The sequence below is a fragment of the Carlito syrichta genome, unplaced genomic scaffold (assembly GCF_000164805.1).
Source record: "Carlito syrichta isolate Samal-C Ts95f unplaced genomic scaffold, Tarsius_syrichta-2.0.1 Scaffold301792, whole genome shotgun sequence".
Lineage (NCBI taxonomy): Eukaryota > Metazoa > Chordata > Mammalia > Primates > Tarsiidae > Carlito > Carlito syrichta.
The window spans coordinates 437931-449449 of NW_007245888.1; the positions used below are offsets into that span (position 1 = coordinate 437931).

Genomic DNA, 11519 nt, shown 5'->3' on the forward strand with positions numbered 1-11519 from the left:
ATTTCACAACAATAAAGGGCTCTGATGATTTTTAATCCAACAGGCTGCTTTGATTACAGAAATCACAGTCCTTCAAGCTCCAATTGTGCTAAATATCCAAGGAGACAAAAGCTTAGATTGACAAACCCTACAGAGAGATCTTAGTCCTAATCCACTCAATTCCCAGCTTATAGAGAACAGCTGGCTGGAGTAGCTTGCAGAAAATAGACAGCAGGACAGACTAGACACTCTTTGCCTGCAGATGGGATGTGCTAGGAGTAGACAGTCTCAACAATGCAGTGTTCTTGCTGAAAATGTTTAGCCTGAGCTTAGTCATGAGCTAATTATCAGACAACTTTAGAATGTAGACCATTGAGCCAAATAGGTGCTCTATCCTCTATGAACAAATCAGTATAACTACTATCAGTAACAACAACAAAATGAGGAGACATTTCGGGTCCAAAATGGCAAATAAGCATACCTAAGTAATCTTTTTTACTTTTTTTTAATCCAAAATGTCTCTTGTCATTTTTATCGTTGTTGATGGTGGTGACATTGACTTGTTTGTAGAAGACAGGTCAGCTCTACATTGGCTCAATGGTTTACATTCTAAACTTGTCTGATAATATCCTCACGACTAAACTCAGCATAAATGTTTTACCAAGAACACTTCAAAGTGAAAGCTGTGAACTTCCTACTCCATCCCATCTATAGGCAAAGAACATCTTGTTTGTCCATCACTGTTATTGGGATACTAGAATTGGTCCCTTGGTTAAGGAGGCATCTTGGTTAAGGAACAATAATATCTGTTCATCCTAAAGACACTTTGTTTATCATTATTAAGTAATTCAGAAAGTGGTGTTTTGAAAAAATAGAAACATCCTGTATTTTAACAAACTTCCTCTAAAAATGTTATCAATTACTCATTCCTGTAATGTATTAATTAGTATATTTTGTTTCTGCATTGGAAATCTTTTGTTTCGAGTCTTTCTATATACTTGTTTTGCTGGCATTCTTCTATGAAAAAGAGCATTCTCGCCCTGAATTTTAAGTTTACTCCAATATTAATCAAATCTTTTTTTCTTTAATAACAAATATTCTCAGTCTTGATTTGTTCTAGGCACTTTTCTGAGAACTTTACATGTACTATTAATCCTCCCAATCCTATGAGGTGTAGGAATTTGAAAAATCCTCTTTGAGAAATACAAAAAGGCCCTGGCTAGCAAGTTCTAGGGCTCCTGTGGATCAATCAGAGCTATGAACTAATGACAGAAAACAAAATTCTTTCTGCAGTTTTAGGCCACATGGCTCTCTGGCCAGGCTGGTCTCCATCAGGTCACAAGGCTGTGCTGGGGAGGTGGGTTCCATGCTAAGATAATGCGCCATAGTCTTTCCTGGACCAATCTTCCTGTATCATTCTGAATTAAGACTGATAATTGTTGTAAAACTCCAGCTAATAATGAATACCAGCTTCTAAGGTGATATATGAGAATAATTTGTTTCTTAGTTGAATGGAGTTGAATGATTTCAGTAGAGCCACTCCCAAATTGTAGTTCAAGCTTCCAACAAGTAACTTTTGCTTATAGCTTTGCCTGATTGGTTTATCTGTCAGTAAAATGGGTGTTGTTCCACATATGCTAACATCAATTTTAATGCTGTTAATTAATTTTATGTCTGTCACTCTGGAGTAGTGCCTCTTAAAATTCTATGTTATAGTCTTTTATGATGATGATTGGTTTTAGTGCATATGGATGTAGATTAATAAAAACATTCTTGTTTTCCTATTTATATCCTAAATGCTTCCATCTTTTGGTTATATGCACCATATGTATCGATTGTATTTCTGCCATAACTTTTGTCATGTTATTTATTTCCTCTGTGTGTATATGTGTGTATCTTTTGCTTGGTATGTAAGAAGAACTTATAGCTCATTTTTAACAGTGTGCTAAAAACACTTTTGACATCATTAGCCCCCTTTTGACATGATACACTTCTGATACTTGGTGTGTCATTTTTTTAAAAATTTGGCATCTCATTCTGTCACCCAGGCTGGGGTGCAGTGGTATGATCACAGCTCACCACAGTCTTGACGTCCTGAACTCAGGTGACCCTTCTGCCTCAGCCTCCTGAATAGCTGGGACTGCAGGCACATGCCACCATACTCAGCTAATTTTTTGGCTTTCTGTAGAGATGAAGTCTTGCTATGTTGCCCATGTGGTCTCAAACTCCTGGGCTCAAGCAACCCTCCCACCTCAGCCTCCCAAAGTGCTGGGATTAAAGGTATGAGCTCCCACTTGGCAAGATGGGGACCTTATTGATGTTGTTTATTACTTCATTCCCCAGCTCTAGCCCTGGCTTGGAGAAGACACCCATCCTCACAGTAATTCTGTGGGATAACTCCAGTTTACAAATCAAGTGACTACTTCCGCTCTTCAGTTTGCAGATGAGATGACTGATACTGAGAGAAGCTAGGAACTTGTTCAAAATCACAGAGCTAATAAGTGGTAGATCCAGAACATGAACTCGGGAAAGCAGAGTCAGAGCCACTGGGCTCCAGTATCTTTCCTGTAATATTGCATATGTGTACAGTCCTGGTGGTAATGGCAAGTTATTTTAAGTAAGCAATGTAAGAAAATATTTCAAAACACCTCAAAAAAATTAGATGTGACAAGTGAAGACATATGACACACAAGCTAGTTTAAGGTATAACCAGGCTTCCTTAAAGAATCAGCACCTCTTCCTTTAGTATATAAAATTGAAGTTCAAAGCAACAGAAACTTTACTCATGTTATCTTCTAATTCTATCAGTGCTTCCAGGCTCTTTGTGTGAGCTCATGCTGATTTACAACTATACTAAGTTATTCGATGGCTCTGGGCTACTGTGGCAAGTGAGGAGCAAATGCTTCTCCTACCATTTGTTTCCACACTGAAGGAACTCAGTGTAACTCCTTACCTTTCTCCACCCCTTTACTCACTCAGCCCCAGGCAGATTGAGGGACTCATCTTCACTAGTACATAGTGGAAGGATAAGCCTGGCATACATGACTTAATCCCTCCCTTGCTCTCCTAGGGAGACCCCAGCCTGCAGGAAGCCTGTTTTCACTTTTCACTCCTGCTTCTCCAATGCCAGGCTCTTCCCCACCATGCAGTGATCTGCTGAGGCCCGGTGTTGCCTGAGACTGAGTGGGCAAGTCCACCTAATTCTGGAGACTGGCTGGCAGGCCCAATGGACTCTCGCCTTAAGTTCTCCGCCTAGGCCTTTCTCAGTAATAAAGTTGATGAAGTATCAAACCATCTGCTTCTCTTTTTGTTTTCTTTCTCAGTTGGTTTAGATTGAGATGGGAAAGGGGAGTGCTTCTCCTTGGGCCCCCTTCAGAAGCCTCTATCATTACATATCCAGTAGTTGTCATTAAAGAAAATAAAAACAGAAGAAAACCTTATTGCAGCATGATAAAGGTCTGTAGTCAGACAGACATGAGATTTAAATCCTGACATAATCTCCTCCTCAAGGCATTTAAATTAAGACTCAGTTTCCTCACTGTAAAACAGGAATAATGTCTACATTTCAGAGCTCCATGAGAATTACAGGAAATGTATTTAAAGTGCCTGGCACATAGGAAGGAGTCTATAAATGGCAAATACTACTACAATCCTCAAGGAGGACCGTTTATAAATATGGGAAAATCTATCTACATGGCTTTTGGTAAATGCCTAATATTAGAGGGAATATGATGATGAATGTATATGGCATTGGACTTAGAGTTAGATGGCTCATTAGGACTACATGAAGGTAAGCAATAGCTAAATATCATCCACTCAAAATACCCACTCAGAGAGGCATTAAATTTTATGATTCTGAAAACAAGACAGAACCAAAAAATAACATTACTTTGTCCTTGGTATATATGAGAAAAATAGGAACAACATGTGGAAACTAAAATATCTGAACAACATGTGGAACAACATGTGGAAACTAAAATATCAGAAAATGGTTAAAGTAAAACCAAAAAAGGAAGGGGAACTAGGGAATTTTAAAAACTGGAATGCTTTAAATGCCACATACTCTCAGATCCCCAAAACCAACTTAGTCCATATAAAGTATCCATTTCTAAAGAGAAATATGGTAATCTAGAGGTACAATAGAACAATTCCATCACAAATATAACCAGAGTTTTCAGATTATAGGTCTAATTATGGCAAAGAGGTAGAAAAAACTGAGGACCTCTAAAGACTAGTGAGCTATACTTAATGTAGGAACGCATGATGCTGGCTGAGCTCTGAAATAGATGTCAAAGTCACACATTTTTTGTTTTAGTCTGTAACTATTCTGTGGTCCTACTGTTTCTTGTACATCGCAGTTGGACATGTAGTTGAACATGCAACTGACTGTATAGAAAAGGCAGAGGGGAAGGATTCTGACAGGCTAAGAGGCCTCTTCTAAGAAAATGGATGAAAACCCTACTGCTAGAGTTAAAGTGTAAGGCGAGAAAAATTATCTGCTCTAGGAAATGACATCTTAGGAAGTATTTGAAATCACAAAAAACTTGTGTTTAGATCTTGAACTTGGCATTTACTAGTTATATGAATATTCCCCACTCCCATGTTAAAAAAAAAATTACAGTTTCAGTTCTTCATGTGGAAAATAGAGCCAATACCACTTATTCTGTGTAGAGTTGTGTGAATGAGCCCTAAAGTTAAATACCTAAACACAGCACACTGCATATAATGAGTGCTGAAAAAAACAGATTATACCCATATATCCCAATTCATGTTTTTAAATCTAACTTCATGAGTCGAATGTCACAATTCTAAGCAGCAATTACAGAACACTTTCTTTTCCTTTTGTTTTAAATATATATATATATATATATTAGATATTTATTTAGGCATTTTTGTTCCCATCACAAAAATGATAGAATTTTCAGTACAAATATTTTTGTTAAAATTTTAAATCACATTTTTACACTTTTTAAAATAGAGTTGCTGACTCTTGTAGAAATAATTCACATGCTGGGTGTAATGGTTCACGCCTGTAATCTCAACACTTTGGGAGACAGAGGTGAGAAAATTGCCTGGGCGACTTCGATGAGACCTCGTATCTACAATGTAAAAATTTAGCCAGGCATGGTGGCGCACACCTGTGATTCCAGCTACTTGGATTGTTGAGGAGGAAGGATCCATCACCTGAGCCCAGCAAGTCAAGGCTGCAGTGTCCGTGAGAGTGCCTGTCACTTCACTTCAGCCTGGGAGACAGAGTGAGACAATGACTCAAAAAAAGAAAGAAAAAGAATTCACAAAAAGGCAATTGCTTTGTGATCAACACAGTGATAGAAAATGTTAACCATACATCTGTGTAGACTTGTCCTGCATGGCATCAAAAATGTTTTCTTTTGAAAAACTGCTTACCCTGAGCTGCCGCGTGCTCTCCCTCACCCGCCCACCTCCTCCCGCAGCCCTCATTCATTCTTGCCTTGTCTGGCTGCAGGCCACCACCGCTGCTGCTGCCTGGCCAGCCTGGCGATGGGGGCGGCACCTGGAACCTGAGCTACTGTCGTTGGGGCTGGGCTGAGGCTAGGAGGCAGCGGTGACAGCGATGGCCCAGCCTCCCGCGGAACCAGAGAGTGAGGCAGAACCCTGAGCAGCCCAGAGAGCGAGGCCGGTGGGTGATGGTGATGGGGAGCTCAGAGTAGCGAGTGGTGTAGTCGGGATGGGGGGTACCAGGTGTGACAGAAACATCTTCCAATCTTGGTGTTTGGAGTTGGGAGTTATCTTCGACTGTTCTGAAGCACAGGACCTTTAAACCACTGTAGATACGGACAAAGAAGAGAGGGAGACTATCAAAAAGGGTCAAGGAAGATGAAATGGAGATTTACGGTTATAATTTGAGTCACAGGAAGCTGCCACCGTTTCCTTAGGAGTGATTTGCACTGGCAAGTTTCTCCTCCTCCTTCTGTATTGGATGCCTGAATGGCGGTTGAAAGCAACTTGTATTCAAGCTGCAATTAATGACAGTGAAGTGGTGCTACTGAGGATTACTGATGAATTTAAAATGTGGTTTTGTGCAAAAATTAGCTTTCTTTCTCTGGAAAGTCATCCATTTTCAAATCAAAAATCTATACCTCATAAGGTTGCAAACGGCCATGCGGTTCATTTAATTGAAAATCCAACTGAAGAGAATGATCATGAGATGAGCAAATATTCACAGGCTCAGTCACAACAGATTCACTATTTCACCCACCATAGTGTAAAATATTTCCAAAATTATACCATTCACTTTTTTTGTTTCTTAAAAAAATTACTTTATGGAGTAAATGAAATTACAGTGAAAGTGCCTTCTGGTTTTTTTTTTTTTTTTTTTTTGAGTTGGAGTCTCACTCTGTCGCCCAGACTGGAGTGCAGTGGCCGCTCCCAGCCACCGCAGCCTCGACCTGCTGGGCTCCAGCGATCCTTCCGCCTCAGCCTTCCAAGTAGCTGGAATTACAGGCGCACGCTACCACGCCCAGCTAATTTTTTTTTTATTTATTGTAGAGATGAGGTCTCGCTGCCCAGGTGGGTCTCGAACCCACAGGCTCAGGCGATCCACTCACCTCAGCCTCCCAAAGGCGCGGGATTACAGGGTGAGCCACCGATCCCGGTATGCCTTCTGTTTTTAAGGTTTTAATTAAAGAGGCTCTCGGCCGGGCTCAGTGGCTCAGCCTGTAATCCGAGCACTTTGAGAGGCAGTGGTGAGTGGATTGCCTGAGTCCACGGGTTGGATACCTGCCAGGCAACTTGGTGAGACCTGGTCTCTACAATAAATAAAATAATTAGGTGGGTGTGGTAGCACACTCCTGTAGTTCTGGCTACTTGGAAGGCTGAGATGGAAGGACTGCTGGAGCCCAGCAAGTCAACGCTTTGGTGGCTGTGAGTGTGCCACTTCACTGCAGCCTGAGCGACAAGAGTGAGACTACACCTCAAAAAAAATATAGATTCTTTACCTATTTTACATTTTCCAGCTGCTCAGTGTTATACTGGACACTGGTGAATACTATTACTATGCTCTAGCTATTGTGATTATGTCTATAGTATCAATTGTAAGCTCACTATATTCCATTAGAAAGCAATATGTTGTGTTGCCTCATATGGTGGCAGCTTACAGTACTGTGAGAGTTTCAGTTTGTAGAGTAATGAAGAAATAGAAGAGATCTTGTTGACCTTGTCCCCGGGGATATCATGGTCACCCCATTAAATAGGACAATAATGCCTTGTGATGCAGTACTTACTAATGGCACCTGCATTGTGCCATCAGACTTCTTTCTACACCGGAGAACACATCAAAGCCATAGTAGTTAGAACAAGATTTAGTACTTCCAAAGGACAGCTTGTTCGTTCCATATTGTATGCCAAACCAACCAATTTTAAACTCAACAGAGATGCTCACTTGTTTCTTCTGTGTCTTATGGCAGTGGCAGGCATTAGGTTTATCTACACTATTATCTGTAGCATTTTAAATAAAGTCAAAGTTGGGGTAATAATTATCGAGTCTCGCACTTTTATTACAATTACTGTACCACCTGCACTTCCTACGGCAATGATTGCTGGTATTGTGTATGATCAGAGAAGACTGAAAAAAATTGGCATTTTCTGTATTAGTCCCCAAAGGGTAAATATCTGTGGACAGCTGAATCTTGTTTGCTTTGACAAGACTGGAAGTCTTACTAAAGATGGTTTTGATCTTTGGGGGATCAATGAGTGGAAAATACATAATTTCTTTTACCAGAATAAAACATTTGCAATGACATGTTGTCCAAGTCCCAGTTTGTTGCATGTATGGCTACTTGTCATTCATTTACAAAAACTGAAGGAGTACTTTCTGGTGACCCACTTGATTTGAAACTGAAGCCATTGGATGGATTCTGGAAAAGCAGTTGAAGAAAAAGCACTTCAAAATCGAATGATGCCCACGGTGCTTCATCCTCCCAAAAAGCTGCTTCCTGAGTCTATCCCTGCAGGAAACCAAGAAATGGAGCTGTTTGAACTTCAAGCTATTTATGAGACAGGAATTTTTCGCCATTTACCATTTTCTTCTGCTTTACCAGGGTGCTAGGAGATAAGATGGATGTTTACCTGAAAGGAGCATCAGAGGTGATTGCCAGTGTTTGTAAACCTGAAACATGCTCCTGTTGATTTTGAAAAGGTTTTCGAAGACTTCACTAAACAGGATTTTCGTGTGATTGCTCTTGCACACAGAAAATTGGAGTTGAAACTGACATGACAAAGTACAAAATATTAGCAGAGATGGTACCGAAAACAACATGGGTTTTATGAGATGAATCGAAATGCAGAACAAATTAAAGCAAGAAACCCTAGCAGTATGCAAAGGTTTGCATAAAGCCAATATTCGCACTGTCATGGTCACAGGTGACAATATGTTGACTGCTGTCTCTGTGGCCAGAGATTGTGGAATGAGTCTACCTCAGGATAAAGTTATTATTGCTGAAGCCTTGCCTCCAAAGGATGGAAAAGTTGCCAAGATAAATTGACATTCTGCAGACTCCCTAACACAGTGCAGGAACTCATCAGCAATTGACTCAGAGGTTATTCCCATTATATTGGTCCATGATGGCTTAGAGACCGACCTTCAGGTGACTCATTATCATTTTGCGACGAAGGAAAAATTGTTTTCAATGTTATTAGAGCATTTTCAAGGTCTTGTTTCTAAGTTGATGTTTCATGGCACTCTGTTTGCTCGTATGGCACCTGATCAGAAGACCCAGTTGGAAGAAGCATTACAAAAAGTTGATTACTTTGTTGGGATGTGTGGTGGTGGCACAAATGATTGTGGTGCTTTGAAGAGAGCACAGGGAGGCATTTCCATGTCAGAACTTGAGGCTTCAGTGGCATTTCCCTTCTCTCTAAAACTTCTAGTATTTCTCACGTGCCAAACCTTATCAGGAAAGGTCATGCTGCTTTAATAACTTCCTTCTGTGTGTTTAAATTTATGGCATTGTACAGCATTACCCAGTACTTCAGTGTTACTCACCTGTATTCTACCTTAAGTAACCTAGGAGACATCTAATTTCTCTTCATTGATCTGGCAATCATTTTGGTACTGATATTTACAATGAGTTTAATCATGCCTGGAAGGAACTTGTGCACAAAGACCACCTCCAGGTCTTATATCTGGGGTGCTTCTCTTCTCCGTTTTGTCTCAGATTATCATCTGCATTGGATTTCAATCTTTTGGGGGTTTTTTGGGTCAACCTTGGTATAAAATGTGGCATCCGCATTCATATGCTTGTAATACAAGAAGCTTGTATTAGAATTCTTCACACTTACACAATGAAACCAAACTTGATGAATATACAGAATTACAAAAACACCACAGTGTTCTTTTATTTCCAGTTTTCAGTAACTCATAGTAGCAGTTACCTTTTCAAAAGGAAGACCCTTCAGGCAACCCTGCTACAAGAAATATTTTTTTGTTTCATCTGTGATTATCTTATATTTTTTCATATTATTCATCATGTTGTATTCAATTGCCTCTGTTGACCAGGTTCTTCAGATAGTATGTGTACCATATACCATATATATGTATAACTATGCTCATCATTGTTCTCGTCAATGCACTTGTATCTATCATGCTGGAGGAGTCCGTGGATTGGTGGGGAAAGTGCTGCTTTTCTTGGGCCCTGGACTGTAGGAAGAAGATACCAAAGGCGAGGTATATGTACCTGGCACAGGAGCTCTTGGTTGATCCAGAATGGCAACCAAAAGCTCAGACAACAACAGAAGGGAAAGCGTTAGTTAGGGAGAATGGATCATATCAGATCATCACATAGCAGCCAGTCAGTCTTAGTGGTATGCTGATAGCAGCAGTCAGGAGAATGTGATTTTTGGATCTCTTGATCTTGTGTGTTAGAATGGCACGACTTCAATTTATGTCTTTTATGATATAGTAGCTGATTTGAGAGCTTTGCGCTCTAAGAAAAAAAGAAACAGAAAAAGGATTGGCCTAATAGTTAAATGAATAGTCAATCTGTAAATTCTTGTATCTTCAGTAACCTAAATATTATATACATTTCCAGAATTTTCTTGTTATCGTCAGTGATATTCTTTATACTAGGTACAAGAGAAATTTGGTGTTAGGTAGGTTTTTAGATATTAGCTTTTATTTATTTATTTATTTATTATTTTTTGAGTTGGAGTCTCAGTCCAACGCCCAAGCTGGAGTACAGTTGTACACTCACAGCCTCCCCAGCATTGACCTACTGGGCTCCAGTGATCCTTCTGCCTCAGTCTTCCAGGTAGCCAGAACTACAGGTATGTGCTACCATGCCTGGCTAGTTTTCTATGTATTGTAGAGACAAGATCTTGCCAAGTTTCCTGGGCTGGTCTTGAACCTGCGGCCTCGGGCAATCCACTTGCCTCGGCCTCTTAAAGTGCTGGGATTACAGGCTGAGCCACTGAACTCGGCTGACATTGGCTTTTAAAACTCATTTATCCCTTTACAGTTATTTTCACAACCTCCTTGTTAGAAAAAGTCTGTGTTTATATGGAGACCCTAAATTTGTGTTTGGTAAAAATAAAATGAGTGTTTATGAGCCTCCAGTGAAAACAGGTTGAAAGCCTGTTTTCATTTGATTCAATTTCTTCCAAAGGATTCTATGTAAACATACACCAATGCCCTTTGATGGCCTAGAGTTAGGAGCGAGTTTTTATGGTGTTGCTTATAGAACAACTCAGATAATTTCCATTTATGATTTTATATTTTCTGTACAAACTGCCTGGGTTTTATTTTTCTAATCAGCAAGGTGCTTCACTGCCTTCTTGGGATGTCTCAAAGCTATTAAATAGATCTTATGCTATGATGTGTGGTGTCATTCGTCTAATTTGCTCTAGTTAAACATTGTAGAAACTTTTTCAGTAGGAAAAAAGATTTTTTTTGGTAGTAGATGTAGATCCATCTTTCTAATATTTCTTCAAACTTGTTTTCTCCTTCAGACTCCCTTTTATTTTAAATACTTTAAAAAATATTTTTCTACATTCTTAATTACCTAAAGACATAGGATAATAGTGAGGTAGGTTTTTTTGTAATAATTGTACCTCATTAGAATTTTTGAGGTTTGGTATACATTTGTCCTATTAATAATAAGTTTTAATAAATATTGGATTTGAATGACCGCTGTTATTTTCAAAGCATCATGAACTTGGAAACAGTTTGTTTGATGCCATTAGGTGGCACCAAGGTCAGAGAATACCTATTTTGGTTCAGTCACAAATGAGCATATTTGGAAATCTGTGGGAGAGAAAAAAATTGAGGAAAAAAAGTCAAAAAAAATCTATATTCATTGAGCCAAAAAAAGGGGGGGAGGGATTTATCACCCTTTTGTTTTGCTGATTGATGTTTAAATTCTTAACAGAATTAAAGTAAATTTGAAAATGCCTTTATAGGTAGGATCCAACAATTTGACAACCTCCAACATTATGATAATCAGAAAAGTGGTAACGCTGTGTCACATTATCTGTGTTCTTTCTTAACCAGTAGCATGCTTGTGCTT

General features: G+C 39.4%; 1 pseudogene; it reads left to right on the forward strand.

The window, feature by feature from the left end:
• LOC103257556 overlaps positions 1-9800 on the forward strand; it is a 50834-nt pseudogene extending 41034 nt beyond the window's left edge.
• Positions 9801-11519: the final 1719 nt, after the last annotated feature.